Source organism: Primulina tabacum, chromosome 17, assembly GCF_025594145.1.
Source record: "Primulina tabacum isolate GXHZ01 chromosome 17, ASM2559414v2, whole genome shotgun sequence".
Lineage (NCBI taxonomy): Eukaryota > Viridiplantae > Streptophyta > Magnoliopsida > Lamiales > Gesneriaceae > Primulina > Primulina tabacum.
Window position 1 is genome coordinate 2,842,331 of NC_134566.1, and position 13,203 is coordinate 2,855,533.

Consider the following 13,203-nt stretch of genomic DNA (forward strand, 5'->3'; position numbering starts at 1 on the left):
TGCTGATCCAACGCCATATATTGAAGCTGAATTATCTCTGGAAAATCTAGATGAGGTCATCAAATCAGTAACCTCAGATATTCAGCTGGACAATTCTAAATCAGTTGAATATGTGCTTAGAACTGAAGAACCAGCTGTTCAAGCTGTTACTTTTGAAGAACCAGCTGAGAAGCCCAATTTTGAACAACCTGAAGAGCCAGTTCAGTCAGAAGTTGTGACTGAACATGCAGTTTTGGACCAAACTGTACAGACAGTCTCTCAACCAACTGAAGAACCAGTTGTTGAACCAGCTGAGGAATCAGTTGTTGCACCAACTGAAGAAGCAGTTGTCAAGCCAAATGAAGAAGCAGTTGTCGAACCAACTGAAGAACCTTCTCCTACTTCTGCTCTTACATCTGTCTCGTCTCCTCCCCAGGACCCTACAACTGAAGATATTTCAGAGATAGCTGTACATATAACAGAACCAACTGACGTTGCGATGGTTGTATTTAATCAAGAAGAGAGAGAACAGATTCCAAAAACTTCCGGAGCCATGTCTCCTAAAATTTCAGACACTGATGCCCTATTTGAAGAACTTCAAACCGTTCAGTCGAACCTACTCAGTATGATGAATGCTATCTCTGCAATACAATCTACTCAGCTTGCACATACCTTGAAGCTCAATTCAAATTATGAGTTTAAAACAGACAGACTGAATCAACTTAACAAGAGTGTGACTGCTCTTTATATCCAGACTGAAGAAATCAAGAAAGATAGATTGTCGACTGAATCGGACTTCCAGACTCAAGCACTAGTCGGCAGGTGATTCGACTTTCTTGAAGAAAAGGTCACTAAAAGGATTGACCTACTGCAGAACATTATGATGAATACAGTGTCAGATATTGCAGCAGATGTCCGTATATTAACAAGGAAAGTGGATGTGCTTGAAAAAAAAGGGTAATTATTAAAGAGACATAAGAAGACAAAGGAAAGAAAAAGAATGTATGAAGATCAACTGCCTTCAGTTGAATGGTTGAAGACTTGAAGATTCTGTATTCTTTATTCTTTGTACGAATCTGTACATAGGATTAGATACTTATTTCATTTTTTGTACGAATCTGTACATTGGAAAAGTTATTTTATCTATAATGAAATCGAAGATTATTTCAAGTTCAGTTGATCAGTTCATACTTTACAAGTTTTGTCAAACATCAAAAAGGGAGAAATTATTGGAAACTTAATTTCGGTGGTTTGATAAACTAAGAGATTAAATCTATTGAACTAACTGATCACGAACAGACAGTTGTCTAATTGAAGTTTAATGCGCAGGTTATTTAAAGCAACTGAGACCAGCCGAACTGAATCTACTTAGTCAACTGACTGATCAGTTGAAAACTGATAAGTTGAGATATTCAGTTGTGAGGTTACCAGGATCTACTTATCAGTTGATCATTCAGATGAACACGTCATCAGTTGAAAAAGACATTCAACCGACAACAGTACAAAGAAGACTGCAACTAGTAGTGGAACGCCGCATTTCAAAATTTACAATGTACGAATGTCAGAAGTATATTGACGTGGAAATCAACAGATATAAAGATTCAAATATTATTTAATGTTACCTTGAAGAGAAGCCTAAAAATAGGCGAGAAAAGCAGTTGAGAAAATAACACTTATCAACACGATTCATCTATTTTCTCAAGCTTGCTGTTACCCTGCTGAATTTATTACTCTCATTTGAGATTCAGAAAGCTCACACTTACCAGATTGATTCGTAGCATTTGAGGCTATCTTTCGAGCTCACTAGCACAAACATTTGTATTATTTATTTGATCTAAATTAGATCAGTTGTGCTAAGTCCAGTCGAGAACTGTGAAAAAGTTAGCAAACTAAGAGTTTCAGTGTTGGCAGTGTTAAGTTCAAACTGAAGTGGGTCTGTACAAGTTTTGTATTGATCAAGGTTTTTTAGTGCATATCCTATCCTTGTGATAGAAGGGGTGACGTAGGAGTTATTCAATCTCCGAACATCCGTAAATATTCGTGTTATTCTTTCATTTATTTATTCTATCTTTCAGTCAGTTTACTTCCGCAACTGTAATCAGTTAAACTGATTGTTTTCGACTGACAAGATTCATAGTATCAGTTTGTCACAGAACTGACACTCCTTTCGAAAAGATTATAAAAATCGTCTGTGTTTATTCAAGCCCCCTTCTAAACATATTTCTACCTTTAAACCGATCCTATCAAGTTGCCTTAGATACGCATTAATATTCATTTCGGGCAACTGTTAGTTTACGATTTGTTTTAGTCTTCGTGATTAGTTGTTCATCCTTTTCACCCTCACTTTGTCAAACTCTGAAATTAAGTTTCCAATAGGATCTGCAGTTGCTGCTATTCCAAACTAGCTATGTTGAACCATGTTAATCAGTGCTGGCTTTAGCTCAAAATTATTGGCAGCGATAGTTGCACGAGCTATGCCAGAGTAGTGTGTGTTGATCACCGGTCTAAACTGATCTTTGATTGGCACCACAAGAGGAGGTGGATTTGCGTTATTGTCTCAATTCTTAGCCATCGATTCCACCTCTTCTCTTCGTGCTTTTCTCAAGGCTTTTGTCGTCTTTTCGATCTCGGGAACAAAAAGCAACGAATCAAGGTGAAAAACTCCCAAATAAGAATCTCACTAGGATTCTAAATTTAGAGTCCTAGTAAGATTTTAATTTAATTAATTAAAATTATAAATATAACAATACACGTCATACATACTAAAATGCTAAATTTTTTCTCTCCATACAATACACAACACAAGAAAACACATATAATTTTTCTCTCTCCTCCCACTGTGCAAGACTCGGACATTCTTGATGAAGAATAAATATGTATTGGCCAATTTTGATTGGGAATTAATGCATGTCTTGGCCATTTGGAATGATTGGGCCAATTTTGTTGATCTCAACGAAAAATCTTATCTAGTTTTCTAGTGCAATGTAGAAAAAAAAACTTAGTTTTCGATCATAGACTTAATTAGAAGATTGAAAAAGGATGTTACTTCTAGTTGATCATCTATAGGGATTTACAAGAAATATTATTTTCGTTTAAAATTCAGAATAGTTTGGTGTTCAACATCTTATTACGCAAAGATAAATAACAATTGAACTGAAGGAGACTTATCGGTCTGAAACGAACCAAGAATTGAAGTAAATAAAATTAAATTCTTATAAGTATTAATAAGTCTCAAACTGATGAATTGGAGATTAATAAACAGATCAGATATTAGAACTTAAGACTAGAACCGATATAGCTAAACTGAATCAACCAAAACTGAGCTGAGGTGTTCGATCTAAAAAGACATCAGTTAGAACTGATATAGACTAGCTGAACTGATCATTCAACTAGTTTGACTCCTGATCCATTAGTCACGTCATCAGTTGCAATTTGAATCTCAATATACCAACTGACAGTCTGTACCGAAGCAGAATAGATGAAGCATAACATTCTGATATACCATATTTCTGTCAGAAAAAGTCATCTTCGTGGACTGAAAGACGATTCAATGGATATTAATAATTAAATGCATTCAAGCTGACCGTTGGAATCGAAGTCTATATATAGCTGATGAGTTCAGTTGTGAAAAGGTTAATGATTATGAACAACAATAACAACGAGAACAATCAGTCAGTTGCGATTCATTTTCGATTCTATTAAGTTGCAAATCTCAAATTTTAGCTCATACTTCATTGATATATTTGCAGCATTCAATATACTCTTTCGAGCTATTCAGTTATTAATTGATAAGTGAAAAGAAAAGCTAATAGTTTCAATTTAGTATTTTTTAAGTCTAACTGAAGTGAATTATTACATTTCATTCTAATTAATCAAAGTATTTTAATGAATTCTTATCTTTGAGATATAAGAAATGATGCAGGAGCATTTGAAGTCTATAACATCCATAAAAATCTTTGTATCTATCATTTTAGTCATTCAGTTATCACAACATCCTAGCCATAATATTTAATCTATATTTCATTTTGTTGTCACACTACTATTATTGATTAACTGATCGATATAGAGATACAAGATTTCAGGATCAATTCTTTAAAAAACTGATTCATATTTGAAAAAAATTTCAAAAAGATGAAGTGTTTATTCAATCATCTTCTGAACACATCATTTACATTAATCGATCCTAACACAAGGCCTAAATTTAGGTTCTTTCACCAGACTTGTGGTATGTCTGTTAGTTTCCTAAAACTTTCTATTTTTGTGTGATAAACATAGAGAGGAAACAAGTTGATAACCAGAGGACAAGAACTACTAGCAAAATCAATTTTGAACTTAATAAAAACTTTAATTTCACTTTTTTTTTCATTCTCTGTTTTTTTTTTTTTTATCGTTTTACGTCTTATTTTTAAAATTTAATGTAAAAGTCCAAAAATTATCTTTTAATTAATTTTTTATATCTTTTTCAATACGAAAAAATGAGTGAAAATAAAATTGAAAAAATGAAGTTTTTGTTTCACGGGAAATGCTCATGTTTAACGTCAATTTATCGTAAAGACAAAAATTCAGTTATCTTAACAATGGTTCAATCAGTTCAATAATAGATATTGAAATTAGTCTAATTAACAATGAAGATTATTTACCATTAAACCCAACCGAGACAAATAAATAAAACTTTGAAAAACAAATTTTAAAAATGGAACTAAGGGCTATCAAAAAATCCAACCAAGCACTTCTAGTCTGGCATAAATACAAGATGTCTTACATTGTAGTCAACAAGTTGGCTTAATTATCATATTATATATATATACGGGACAAAAAATTTGTGTAGATTAATAAAAATTTTGAAATTTTGGTAGTGGCCAAATTTGTATATATTAATAAATTTTTTGGGGAGCCATGACTCCCAAGACATAAGTAGTTCAGTCAATTTATCGAAATAAAATAAATATAATAATTGAATAAAATCATTAAATATTATTAAAATAAAAATTATTTTTATACAAAATTTGATAACTTTCAAACCACAAATTAATTTATTGGACATTTACTTTAAAAAGGTGTACAGCCTCACACAACACGGCACGCTCCGAGACATCTTTTCTTGTTCCCACCCTAAACATATATTAATCCAAGAACACTCGCAAGAAATCACTGCAACTAGTTTTTTATAATTCATTTGATTTATATTTAAATAAAGATCAAATTATAATTATAAGAAATAGTGATGGACTACACTATGATTTTGATATATAAATTTAAAAATAAATTGAAAAATAAAAGAATAAAAAAAAAATGATCTTAGTGAGAATTGAACCTATAATCTAAATTTAGACCCATGAAACAATGACTCTACCCGCTAAACTACTTATAACTTTGCATTAAAATTTTAACATTTTATTAATATATATAATTATTAAAACAAATCATGACACCAAAGTTAGTTACTTTAAATATCTCAAACTTAATAAAATAGTATAGATAACTCAAATTTGATCTCTTGGGGTGTTAAATGGGCTGCCTTTGTTCATTGTGAGTGGGCATTCACAGAAGAGAGAGGAGCGTTCATTCACCCCTCTTCCCATTTTTTTATTATTATTATTTTTTACTTTTTTGAAATTTTTTTAATACTTTTTTTATTATTTTGTTTAATTTTTTTTTACTTTTTTCTAACGGTTTTTTTATTTTATTATTATTATTTTTACTTTTTTAAATTAAATTCCAATAAATTATTAGAAATTTTTAAAAAAATTTAACAGCTAGTTTGAAATTTTTCTATAAATACGCACAAATGTGTACACATATTTTCTTCAAAATCACTACACTCTTCAATTATACTCTATAGCATTCTACCCATCTATTTTTTTAAGTTACCAAATCCGAAATAGATGAAAATAATAAAGCATTTTTTACAAATTTTTTGAATTCTACAAACAAACCGCAATAATATTCATCTTATCCACTTCCAAATATGCCGTTTCCTCAACAAAATTTTCAAAATTTCCAAAGTTTTGAAAATTCTATGATTTAAATATTATAAAACATTTGTATTTAATATGAAAAAAATTTAAGATGATTGAGTGGACCGTGAAATTCATAAATAATAAGTATAAATGTTAAAAAATATATAGGTGAAAAAGATACGATGTTATAATAATTATGTGATAATAAACCTCATAATTTTTTATGAATTGATGGATTTTATAACGTCCCAATATTGCGAACGCCCTTAGTTGGTTAAGTGGAAAAAATATCTTCAATTCAAACCTTGAAATGGGTCCATGTCCATACCTCCTCTGCTTCCTCATACTGCCTCTCTTCTTCATTTTCGTCTCCTCCACCGATATCACAGACCTGGTATTCAAAGGCTGCGCGGACCAGAAATTCCAGGATTTTAATGGGGTCTACGGGCAAACGCTCTAGAATCTGTTGGAAACTTTAAAATCCCACTTCCGGTGATGGCCCATCAGCCATCAATGGCGCCTTTCAATGCAGAGGTGATCTATCAAACGAAGACTGCAACAGTTGCGTTTCTAAAGCCCCTGATTTGGCTGAAAATCTTTGTGGGCGAGCTATTGCCGCGAGAGTCCAGCTGAATCGGTGTTATTTAAGGTATGAAATCTTTGGGTTCCGACAAGTGAGTGGGACTGAGTTGTTGTACAAGATTTGTGGGTCGAACCGGGCCAGTGGATCCGGGTTTGGGGATAGATTGGATATGGCTTTAGGGGAGATAGTGAAGGGTTTGGCGAGTGCGAACAGTGGATTTTATGCTGCTCAGTATCAGTCTGTGTACGTTTTGGGTCAATGTGAAGGTGATTTAAGCGGTGGAGACTGTGGGAGCTGCGTGAAAAGTGCAGTGGATAAAGCTAAACTTGAGTGTGGAAGCTCAATTTCAGCGCAAATATATCTTCGAGAATACTATATTAGCTATACTTATTATCCAAATGGGGTGATTAATAGACAATCATCACTTTCATCATCAGGTAAATAAAATATATTTGCAAACTTTTCACCATACATCACCATCTGGTGTTCGCGATACATTTCTTGGTTGAACATTCAAGTCAAGATTTAATTTTATACTAGTATTGGTCCCTTATCACAACTTGTGATAAGGGATATGGTAATATGTCTCTTTCTATGGTTTTCGAATATTGCTTGCGTTGGTGGCATTTCAAAAAGCTTACAACGTGAGGCATTGGCTATTTTGATGCAAATTGGTGGCCAAAGCGAGACTTTGTGTTGAACAAATTCATGTCTTAGTTTGAAATACGAATTGGAATACACAAAAGTGAAGTGTTGAGAAAACATAGTAGAAAGTTCAATTGGGACGAAGTTGTAAGAAATAGGAAATATGGTATTTCATATCTGGTCTGATATGTAAGATAGATGAAGAGGGTCATCTTAAAGAAGTCGAAATAGACGGCTTAGCATTAATTTTTTACTGATGTAATATTATGTACCATGGCGTCTTAAGCTTATAAATATATTTGGGGTCCACCAAACTCTCCGCACGGTTGTTTTTATTCAAAAATATATGTGACATAATGTGGTGTATTCGGCTTTATATTGCATAACGAAACGGGTAGCTATAAACAACAGTCACACTCACTCGTGATGTCTTGTATTTCTCTTTTAGTGATGACAACATAATTTGATTGAATTTAGGGACCGGAAGGAATACACAGAAGACAGTTGCGATTGTGCTTGGAGGACTTGTGGGTGTGGGGCTGGTATTGGCTTGTTTGTTGTTTGCAAAATCAGTTTTCAAGAAAAAGACTCATACATACAAATATGGTGGATAGAGATTAGTGTTTTTGTTGCAACTTGAGCTTATTTGCTTGGATTTTACACCTTTTATGTAGTCATCTTATATTGATTGATCAAGTTTTTAGCCTAAAATATAAGTTTTACACACAAGCCAACACTTTGACATTAGACACAAGAAAATCAACGAGAGAGTGTATAAGTTTTTGGCCTTAAATATACTCACATCGCATTATTAAAATCCCATGCCTATCCGTGAATTTGGACTCCGGTGGCTTTATGTGTCGTTGCATAGAAAATGTACATTATCTTGAAAAATGTTGATAGAACACAATCGAACCCGATAGAGATTGTGGGAGAATCAGGGCTGATGTTTGACATATAATGTACTTTTTTTTTTGGCAGGAAAGAAGGCAGAAATACAAGAAATTACAAGATGGGATTTAGGGAAATATGGGTAAAAATGGATTACTATTTCATTGGGTGCTTGTAAAAAGGGAAGATTTGCTTTTCACTTTATGATTTAGCTTTAGAGTATATCTTCCTCTCCAAGTTTGTTCTTGTTTCTTCTTTTTTTTTTATCCTTTATGTATATACTCTTTTTGAGTGAAAATTTAATTAAGATGTGCCTATTCAAAGAAGGAAAGTGAGATTAGTGTTAAATAACTCATTTGTGCTAGTGACATGAGTGTATATCCGCAATTTAACAATTGATAGATAAATGAATTACTGTGCATTTGCTTTATATCAAAGTTGACGAGTTCACTTTTACACCATGAAAAGCAACAAGAAATGGATGTCTCTTTATGTATGTAGTTACAAAACTCAAAGTAAATCCTATCTTTCCCATTGTTATGGGGTGCAATAAGTTGATTGATCATATGGTTGAAACCTTTTAGCTTTTTTATTTTTTGGGCAGTTATGATAAATATCTGCCATTACTATAAAAAAACACATTTGTAATTGACTTAAATTTTAATTATTATTGATGTCTTCAATGTTAATTTTCAAACTTTTCTCTCTCTCTTACCAATGTAGCACTCGAGCATCAGTCTTAAGTGTAGTGTTTTAATTGTCTGATAAGATGTTACATGAACCCTCTTAGCAATTTAGGTTAAATAATTCGTAAAGTGAGGATGAATATGAAATAATAGTTAGAGCCTAGAGGATGGCAATGTGAAAATGCACTCAGCATACAACGGTTCATATATGGAAAAATTACATTTTGGTCTTGTAATTTACATGTTTTTAATTTTTTGGTCATATCGTCATCAATTTATGTCTTAGTTTAGTCCGCTAAGTAGCATTTTCTTCAATTTTAGTAATTTTTTTATCGGCGTATTGACCTGATCTCGGAAAATGATGATGCAATATCGGAATATCGATAAGACGATAAACATTGTTGACGTATTCGATGCAAGTTACCACTCTGGTGAAAAATAACTAAAATTGAATAAAAAAATACATGTTAATGTCTTGATAAATGTTCATATCACATTGTGACACTGAAAGTTAAAATGTATTGGTTTGTTGAAACTTTGTCATCTAATATAAGTGACTTATTCGATGTTATCTTTATGGTAGTTCCCAAACTATGCATTCAATAGTTTTTCTCTCCGAAGTCCAAGTATCATATATACTTCCAAAATAAAGAATCTTAAAGACTAGAAGAAAAACACCTAGACCTACAAGATTAAGTGAATGCCTAAAATTGTGTTCATTTTATTTCTGTCTTTCCATACATAATCGATGAATGGAAAAGATTCTTCCAGTGTCTTGGGTGCTAAAAGTGAATGATAAATTCCGCCAAAACTCAATACTGCAGAGAAAATTAAATAAAGTACTTCCAAATACAAAGTATGCATTCGATAGTTATAATGAGGTCACATGTGTTTTTTCATTTTTTCTAATGCATTGTATCACACGAGAAGTGATTTTTTCAATTTTTTTTTCTAATCCATTGCATCACATGATAAATGATTTGACTCATTTGTTTCCGTTTGACCAATTATTGAGATAATATCCCAAAGATAACATCAAACTAATCTATACAATATTGAATGTTGTTTTTAATTTTTCACTTCGTGCTCCGATAGTTGGATGAATAATATATATATATATATTGTAAGGTCTAGAAAATTCGAATTATGTAATTTGATTGCATGGGGTTTTACTAAAATATGTGTTTAACTATTTTTATGCATGATAATTGCGAGGTTTATTAAAGTTTGAATGGGCTTTCAGTAGTTTTTCGCGCTCGAAAGAGAAATGGAGATTGGGGATAATTAAGGAAAAATATTTTTGTTAAATAATTATTTTTAATATGTGGTGTAATTTAGTGAGATTTTCAAAAACGGGCCTTGGTGAGGTATTTTTACCCACCGGGTCATATTTTAAACCGATACGAAAATTTTAGTGAGTTTGGAGACTTTTTGAGGGTTCGAGCAATATTTTTAAAAATGTACCTAAACGAAATATTTTTTGAAAGTATATTTGGGCTTATTGGGCCTACGTTAATTTATATTGGTCCTAAACTCCTTCAAATCCTTATTATTTTAACTAATGGGCCCAATATACATCTATAATATAAATAACCCTAAACCCTCCCAAACCCTACACCATTCGACCGCCCCTCTTCCCCATTCCATCATGTTTCTTTTCGAAGGTTCATCAGCTTTCCTTCGAGTTTCTCCTCTAGTTTTTCTAGAGAAATCCCTCCCCGTCTCTCCGGTGCACGTTCTACGCAAAGATATTCGAGCGTATTAACACAAAGGCTTGCAATAAATCTCTTTTCTCTCATCATTCACATTGTTATATGCTGAATTGTGTGTGTTTGCATGAGGAATTCATAGAGTTATTGTCAGGGCCCGTGGTCTTAATTTATATTTAATTACCACACAAAAAGGATTTAATGGTGTAAACAGCGAAAACGAGTTTAAAACGTTCATTAGGGCCTACAGAAATTTCGGCATGACCTCCCCATAAGTAGGACATCCCAAAAAAATTCGAAACACAACTATAACAATATACGCTCGAAAGTAATACCAAGTTCACAATCAACCACACCAACATCCTACAGCCGCACTGGCCAGGACTAGACACAACATACCACAAATAAAATCCAAACAACATTAAAACATAACCATACAACTACACAGGGCATCTCCCTGGCAAATGTATCAAACCAGAATAATATATATAAATATCTGGGAACTCTGACACAAACCAACTGACTACTGGGTACCACTCCCTGACGCTCCACCAGACGCGTCAAAACCCCTGGAATGACCTGCTATGGCATCAAAAACAACCACAACATCAAAAGAAAACAAGGGTCGGACCCCAGTACGACAAACCAGTAAAATCACGACGCATATAAAATACATGCAATAATATCAAGTAAATGCAATGCTATGCGATGCATGAATGGTAACAATGGAATAACGGATACCAAATGGAGTTCAAACGAATAGCATCATCGACAGTAACAGTGGCCACCCGTGCCAGGAATGCAGCATCAAATCGCTGCTCGTCCATGCACGTAGCATCGGGAATGCGAGTAGCTAAGTCGATCGTCCCTAGCTGTCATCTGGGAATGTGGCTAATCCTAACCCACTCGTCCCTCTGATGACTCAATATATCTCAACAGAATCAACATAAATAACCGTCAAAGGAGTCAAGGCTCAATATGTTATGCCAATACAATTTATGCATGAATGCATCAGATTAAACATTCAAAGCACATAATAGCAAACAACATTCACCGAATATTCTTACACGCCAATATAAGCGTCATAATGATATAGGTTTGAACGTACCTTAATTGCAACTTACAATACCACGGCAAATTCTTAAGGATTATCGAATGAACTCGTCCAACGATAAAACCTACAACATAAATTCGCTATATACTTCAATATACTGCATTCCAAACAACTAAACCAAAATAAATCGGCTCGGTTAAAATTCGAAATCCGGGCAGCCTATATAACCCTTGTACAATCTGAATTCAAGCTTAATACCTCAAGAAACGAAGCTTAAACAGACAACGGTGATCTTGCGAAAATGGCTCGCCGGAAAAAGTCGTCGGAAATACTGTTCACCCCGGAAACCTAGCTGGAAATTAAGGGAAAAGCTCAATTCTTCACTTTTGCAAACTAACACACCAAGAACAACCAAAATCGAAGCTAAAACCTTACCTAAGTCCGAATCGAAGCTACGCGCACTGCTGCTGGAAATCAAGCCAAATCGAGCTCGCCACCTACCGATTCATGGCAGGAAAGTAGCTAATAGGTTGAAGGAAGAAGATGGCTAGGTGCTGCACTTCAACTCCAGCCTCTAACGGAGCAACGCGGCTGAGGCAGAAAGTCACGAAGAAGGGCCGAAAGCTACTGGAATGGAAGAGAACTCTAATTTGCTGTACGCAATCTCACGGAAATGGTTTGGATAATTATAATAAAAATGGGAAATGGGCTGGGCTTATTTTATGTAATGCCCGAGATTTTATACCGTGTTAAATTACGATTATTGATTGTTAATCGAGATAATTATGAAAGGGCTAACCGAGACACGAAATGAGATCGCATGTGAAAATTGATGAGCGAGGACAGTAGCATCGGCGCACATGCGCGACCGGATGCGCGCACATGCACCAAACAGGCAGAAGACCTCGCGCATATCGAGTAACTCCAGAGAGTCTCGCGCATATGCGCGGAGATGAGTCGCGCATATGCGCGAGGCGTTGTACAGGATATGCGCGGAGACCGAGTGTCTCGCGCATATGCGCTGATTGGGGTCGCGCATATGCGCGAGACGTGTTTTATGAAGGATGATCCACTTGGCTTCAGCATGCATCGTTGATGTGTGTGTGTATATATATGTGTGTATATATATATATACAATGCAATTCCCTTCAGAATTTGGCAAGAAGAAACGAGAAAAGGGTCGAGGAAGTTTGCCAAAAATCCTTACGCCTTTTGTGAAAGATCCGCCCGTCTGAATTTTAATCCGACTTCAGTACTATGTTCCTATCAACGCAGGCTACAACTGGACGTAAGTTTCGTTACGTTTAGACAGGTTCTGAAATTATGATGTTGTTGGAATTGAATACACGTCATATACGATGTTCTTGACATGGTAGACATCATAGAATCGAAGTCAGATTAAGAAACGGGCTGGTTATGTAATTGTTATGAATTTTGGAATCGATTTGATTAAGAATCGATATCAGATTTATATTATCGTTGAAATTATGAGTTATATCGATAGTGATTATGAGTTCTGGTATTATATCTGTGATGTTGGGACTGACGGGGTTATCGAGACTGTATTGGTATGCTGTCGAAACATCAGTTGATTGATATTTATCAGATTCAGTATTGATTGAGATTGATCAGATTCAGTAATGATTTCGATTGTATCGTGATATCATTGATATGAATTAGATTGTACCTTGTTCAG

The 13,203-nt window shown here is 34.2% G+C and overlaps 1 pseudogene; it reads left to right on the forward strand.

The window, feature by feature from the left end:
• Positions 1-6,218: 6,218 nt before the first annotated feature.
• On the forward strand, positions 6,219-8,495 carry LOC142532051 (plasmodesmata-located protein 2-like; annotated as a pseudogene).
• Positions 8,496-13,203: the final 4,708 nt, after the last annotated feature.